The following is a 7,430-nucleotide window of genomic DNA, read 5'->3' as shown; positions in this document are numbered from 1 at the left end:
AAATAAAAAAATGAGAAGGGACCTTCTAAGATATTTTACTGAAATGAAATGAAAATAGTATAAAAAAGTACTATGAGGTGGGATGCCTGAGTGGTTAAGCATCCAGCTGTTGATTTCAGCTTGGGTCATGATCTCAGGGTCATGAGCTCAAGACCAAGATGAGGCTCCAAGCTCAGCACAGAATCTGCTTGCAATTCTCTCTCTCTCTCTGCCTGCCCCACTACCCATGTGCATGCTCTCTCTCTCTCTCTCAGAGTAAATAAATAACCTTAAAAAAAAAAACTATGAAAAATTGTATACCAACAAATTGGAAAACCTAAATGAAATGGAAAGTCCAGAAATACAACCTATCAAGACTGAGTAATGAAAAAAACAGAAAATCTGAACAAAGTTATAACTACTTAGAGGATTGAATCAGTACTCTAATACCTCCTTAAAAAGAAGAGCCCAGAAACTGTATGGGTTCACTGGTGAATTCTACCATTTAATGATGAATTAACACCAATCCCCCTCAGTCTCTTTCAAAATACTGAAAAGGAAAAAATACTTCCAAACTCATTCTATGAGGCATGATACCAAAATCAGACGAAGACATTATTTGGAAAGAGAACTAGTATCTCTTACCAATATTTATACAAAAATACTCAATGAAATGTCAGCAAACAGAATTCAATAGTATTTTAAAAGAACTATAGACCATGACCAAGTAGAACAACAAGGATGGTTCAACATATGAAAATCAGTGTAATGTGCTGCATTAACAGAATAAAGGGGGAAAAATTATACATTGATCTCAACAGATGTAGGAAAAACATCTGATGAAATTCAACACCTTTAATGATAAAAACACTGAACAAAGAACCAGAAGGAAACAATTTCAACATAATATAGGCCATATATTAAAAAGTCCACAGCTAGCATCATACCCATTAATTACTAACTAAAAACTTCCTTTACAGTCAGGAACAAGACAAGGATGACCATTTACCACTTTTATTCATTGTAGTACTGACAGTCTTAGCCACAGCAATGATGAAAGAAAAAGACATTAAAAGGCAGCCAAACTTGAAAGGAAGAAGTAAAATTAATTTTTCAGAAAAATAACATGATCTTACATGTAGAAACCCTAAAGATCTCACACACGCACACACACACACACACACACACACACACACTTAGAACTATAAATGAATTCAAAGCTACAGGATACAAAATTGACACCTGGTAATGAGTTGTGTTTCTATATATTAGCAATGAAATATCCAAAAGGGAGATGAAGCAAATGACCTTATTTGCAATAGTATCAAAAATAATAAAATACTTAGAACTAATTTTTCCCAGTAAAAACCCTTGTACATCAGAAACTACAAAATGTTGTTATAAGAAATTAAAGAAGACAGTAATAAGTGAGAAGATATTCTGTGTTCATGGATTAAAAGACAATACTAAGATGTCAACACGACAATACTAAGATGTCAACACTACATAAAGTGACCTACAGATTCAGTGTCATCTCTGTCTGCTTTCCAACAATGCCTGTTGACAGAATAGAAAAAAAAAAAATCCCAAAATTCAAATGGAATTTCAGAAGACCCTAAATAGCCAAAAAGATCTGGAGAAGAACAAAGTTAGAATTCTTCCACTTTCCAATCTCAAAATTTACTACAAAGCACAGTAATCCAAATAGTGCAATACTAGTATAAAGACAGACATAGAGACCAATGGAATAGAAAAACAAGAGACCAGAAATAAAGCCACACTTGTATAGTCTGATAATTTTCTACAAGGGCACCATTACTATTAAATGTGAGAAAGGACAGTTTTTCAATGAATGTCGGGAAACCGAATAGTCAAAAAAAAAAAAATTAAGTTGGACTCAACCTTACACCATATTCAAAATTAAAAGTTTATTAATGACCTAAATGTAAGAGCTGGAACTATAAAACTCTGAGAAGAAAACATAGGGAAAAAGCTTAATGACACTGGGTTTGTCAGTGATTTCCTGGATACAACACCGCAGCACAGGCATTAAAATAAAAATTAGATAAATTGGATTACATCAAATTAATGAGAGAAAATATTTGGACATCATATTCCTGATAAGGGGTTTATATTCAGAATATATAAAGAACTACAACTCAACCATTGTAAAACAAAACAAAACAAAAAACAACCTGATTTAAAAGTGGGCCAAGAACATGAGTAACAATTCCTCAAAGATATATAAAAGGCTAATAATCACATGCAAAGATGTTCAACATCACTCATCATCAGGGAATTGCAAATCAAAAGCACGAGGAGATATCACTTCACACCCAGTCGGATATCTAGAAGAAAAAAAAAATTAACAGACAGTAACAAGAGTTAGTAAAGGATGTGCAGAAACTGGAATATTTGGGCACTGTTGATGAAAATGAGAAATGGTGCACCTGCTATGAAGAATGGTACGGCAGTTCCTCAAAAAGTTAAAAACTGAATTATGCTATGACCAGCCAATTCCACTTCTGGTACATACACACCCAAAAGATTTGGAAGCAGGCACTCCGACATATCTGTGCTCATATGTTCTTACCAGCATTATTCACAAGAGTCAAAAGTAATAGCAACCCGAGCGTCCTATTTAGAGACAGATAAACAAACGTGGTATAATCTGTACAATGGAATACTCTTTGGCCTTAAGAAGAAAGGAAATCCTAACATATGCTACATACGCTACCTGGAAGACATTATGCTAACCAAATGGAATGGGATACTCTTCAGCCTTAAGAAAGGAAATCCTAACATATGCTACATATGCTACCTGGAAGACATTATGTTAAGCAAATCAAGTGAACAACAAAAGGACACAGATTGTGTGATTCTACTTACAAGAAACACCTAGAGTCTTGAAATTCATAGGGACAGAAAATAGAATTGTGGTTGCTTGGGTTTGGAAGGCATGGGGAACGGGGAGTTATTTTTTAATGGGTACAGAATTTCAGTTTTGGAAGATGAAGAAAGTTTTTCAGATAAATGGTGGTGATAGTAGCACAATTTGAGTTTACTAATGACACTGAACTATAAAGTAGTTCAAATGATAAATTTTGTTATGTATGTAAGAAGTAAGAAAGAAGTAAGAAACCCCCCCAAATGTTTTTCAAACTTCTAATACTGACTTAAATTATCTTAATCTTAATTTTACTTAAATATGTGGGAACTTAAAAGTAGATATATAAATTCCATATCTTCTTTTTAAATTCCATATCTTCTTTTTAAATTCCATATCTTCTAATTTTTATGCAAGTGCAAATCCAGTTTTATAAACAAAATACATAACTCAAAATCAATTAAAAATATCAAAAAAGACCTTGTTAAAATAATGAGATGCATGGTACTGTTCTGTAGACAGCTAATTATAGCCACTTTCGTTTCCTCCACTGGACATGGATAACACACGCCATTTAACCATAACAAATAAGATTTTAAAGGATGAAAGAGGACTTTCTCTCCAAATGTCACTATATGTGTGTTAATGTTATTGATTATGATATCCAAGTCACATATGTTGCTTCTCATTTCATAATATTGAATCTACACCTATGTCCTTAACTGACTGCTCTTTGACCAGCTCATGGGACAGAGTCTAGCCCTCCATTATCACCACTACCCTTCATGCACCCATCAGCTGAAGGTTTATACATTTTTTTAAAGATTTTATTTATTTATTTGACACAGAAAGAGAGAGAGAGATAACAAGGAAGAAGAAAGGCAAGCAGAGAGAAAGTGGGAAGCAGGCTCCCCATTGAGCAGAGAGCCTGATGCAGGGCTCCATCCCATGACCTGAGCTGAAGGCAGAGGCTTAACCCACTGAGCCATCCAGGTGCCCTGATTTGTACTCTTAATGAGAGTTATATGTTGTCCAAATCTACCAAGGCCAAAGGCAATTTTTATTATGATTACATGTATTATTATTCAAAGGACACACAAAATATGAGTTAAAGAAAAAAAAAATGATTGTTTCTTTGAAAATTAAACTCATGTTGTCCAGACAATGAGAAAGTCTCTGTTCACCACTGTCTTTAAATTCTCACTCCACCTTAAAATGTAAGGATTAGAGTTCATAGAAGAACCTATTATTTCTTAAAAAAAAAAGGGGGGGGGGAGTAAAGACTAAGAGACAATGTTTCCAATAAGATTCGGTATTCAGGGACTAGCCTTGGTTCAGGATCACTGTCCAGGGGCTGTAATTGTCTGTACCTCACTGGCCTTGGACATCCCAGGTGTCCCTGCTGTTGTTCCCTGGTTACCCAGGACTTCATCTGCCCTTCACTCTGTGAGCCCAGATTCCTGGAATAGTCTGGAATAAGCTTTCATGTTGTTCCCCAGGGCAGAAGAAAAATAAGTGCTAAAGGGTATCCAACTGACAATTAAATGTGAAAGTGGTATCAATCTTGTTCTGAACTAGTCCCCCAGGCCTACCCAACTATATGGGTCAGGAAATACAATCCCACCATGTACAGGGAAGGCAGGGGGTGACAATATTTTATGAAAAGCACTTTAGTCAGTGTTTGGCTTCCTTTCCTTCCAGCAGGCAGACAGCCCACAGGCCTTCCTATGCATGGCATCTGGCTCAGAGCTCCAGCATTCTGTGGAATATGCAGCAGTCTCTCTCTCAGGTCCCAGACACAGTTCCTCTTCATCTGGGGACTCAGAACTAAAATGACCAGTTGCCTGCCTTGTCTCCCACCCACTGGGAGGATGGCAGGGACTTGGCTCTGAAGGATGCCAACTCTTTGGAAGGATCCCCATCATTCTCTGATAGGTCTCCCAACCTATCCTTGGCTCTGTCCTTGGAGGCAGGGCTGAGCTTCCCTTTCTGTTACCTTCCTTAGACACTTCTGCAGTGGGTACTGGAGAATATTTCTTTTCCGGGGACTAAGCAGATTTCTTAGCCTTGCTCATAGATGTTTAATGGGTTATGTTGCACACAGTCACAGAAACTTTGTTCAGGTTCATGTATTTAGGTAGGTCTTTGTGATTGTGATTATTTTGGCAGTGTGAGTCTTCTGAAATCAAGTATTTTTTTTTAAGCATGATGCCACCAACAGTACATGCTCAAAGCTATTCCTACAGCTGTACCCGCAGCACTCTAGACACACTGGTGAAGTGTGTGGTTTATTTCTGTGCCTCCTCTCCCCATGCCTTCAGCTTCCTCTTTCTTACCATCATTTTTTTTTTCTCAACTGTGGGTGCTTTCACTGTGGGTACTTTGGTGGGTCACACTCCGGTATGAGGACTGCATTTGTATTTCTTTGTCCAAGTCTTCATGCCCAGTTGGAAGGGCTTACTGGGTGTCAGATTTTTAGTGATTACAGTGAACAAACTCTCAATTGTGTGCTCGCCCCTGGTATATTTATAATCAGATTTTGTTGACCAAGATGCTTCTCAATTTTAACCTTTAGAATTTGGAATTGAGAAGTAATTGCCTTTTTCCATCTGATACGTCCCTGAATTTGTGAACTCTATTAGTGCCTTAAATTTCTACTTGTAAAAACCACTTGTTTGGGGGATCATCTCTTTTAATACCAAAGTAACATGTACCATTGACAATCTGTTTTCTGATCTCTCCCCTGGCCCTGAGGTCTATAGTCCCTGCTCTGCCTCCAAATTGTTGCTCATCAAAACTAAATGTTACATCACTGTCTAACACAGATCAAGATGCCATCAGCTCCAGAGAATGTTTCTCCTGTCATCTACTGTCAACCGTGACATCAGTGCTGCATATTTCAGGTGTTTGGTTATTATATCATCCATTCTTAGCAGCAATTTCCAAATCCATTATAATGGGTAAACTAAACTTTTGCAAAAGAGAACCCCACAATGTCTTTGGTCTACAACAACAAACATTACTTCTCACGCACTCTGCATTTTCCATAACAGGTTGGCGGAGGCAACACTGTGCCATCCTCCCTGCGGTCTTACTCTCCTAGAGGATGGGAGTGGACCACATCCACAGCATGGGAGTAGAGAGTTTGGAAGGGCCTCTCATAAGCCATCTGATGCTCAGGTCCAGAAGTGACACCTATCACTTCTGTGAAAGACCCATGACCTTACCTGGTTAGGTGACCACAATCAACCAGTCAGGAAGTGCAACCCTGAGGGTGATGAGAAACAAAGTCTCAGAAGTATTGTAAGAACAGTACTATACTCAATGCCACTGGCGTGAAAGACTTGATGACTGGATGCACTTCAATGTGAGTTTTTAAAATAAATGTTAAGGTACATTCACCAAGTCAGACAGTACCTGGCCGGGAGTTCCACCTCTTTTAAGTGCCACAAAATTTTGACTAAGTACCTAGCCCACTGATCGGCAAAGTGAACAATATTTACCTCTAGGGTATTTGTTAAGATCCAATAGGCTAATGTATGTGAAGTGTTTAGTAAAGCTAGTGTGAAATGAAAAACCTCATTCTCTCAATATGCTATTCATTGGTTTTCTGTTGTGCTCCTGATTCCTGCGATCATGTGTGAATCTGCTTCTCTAATTTCCTAATGGATTTGGCCTAAGAAGAGGCACCTTTCATTCCACTGTGATCAGCAACAACTTTCTCTAATTACCTCTGCTGCATCACTTAAGGCAGTTTTCTTTTTACTGTATATGCTCCTAATACATCTTTTTATTACTTCCCTTCAATTTTGTTAAGAGGCATTCAATTACAAAGTTAGATCCAATGTTGCCTGAGTAGGCTCTGGGCACCTAAACATAATCCACATGACCCAGTCATGTGGTGGGCAGCTGCCTTTCACCATGTTTTACTTTGAGAGACAATCTCGCTCTCAGTAAGATGGCACTCCAGCTAAGAAAGCTATTTCTTTACCTATGTTTGAATTGCCTTTTACTGTGCAACAGTGGCTGCTGAATCTATCAGTGAGACATTTTGGCTCTTCTTTTCTTTTTTAACTCAAAAAAAAATTTTTTTTAAACCCTTCGGCATATTCTCAGACTGAATCTCTTTAGGTTCAAAAAAGGTAATATAATTAAATAAAGATGTTTTGGAAATACAACTGGCTTCTATCATTAAAAGCCAATGTCTAATGAACATTTGTGGAAAACAAGCCCGCTTAAGCAAGCATTAAGAGTCATATTGGAAGGAACTGAGTTTTTTAGAAAGAAGCAGCTATAATTAGAGTGAAAATGTAATTATAAGGCATCAAACAGGTAGTCTCAACAACATTGCTGAAAGAGAAAAAGAAAAGATAGGGCAAGCTTTCAAAATATAATCTTTTCAAAGGAACCAGAACAGTTCCTCCGGGATTTCCAAAGTACAGAGAGAACCTTCAGCAGGCCGGGTCCAAGAGCACGAGGTTTACTCAGTGCACCCCCAGCTTTTCCTACCAGAGAGTTTTCTGTGCCTCTCTCCACCCCTATCCTCCCCTACTAGAGCTGCAAT

Source organism: Mustela putorius, unplaced genomic scaffold (assembly GCF_011764305.1).
Source record: "Mustela putorius furo isolate JIRA1106 unplaced genomic scaffold, ASM1176430v1.1 tig00003972_pilon_pilon_pilon, whole genome shotgun sequence".
Taxonomy (NCBI): domain Eukaryota; kingdom Metazoa; phylum Chordata; class Mammalia; order Carnivora; family Mustelidae; genus Mustela; species Mustela putorius.
This window is presented reverse-complemented; position numbering follows the sequence as displayed.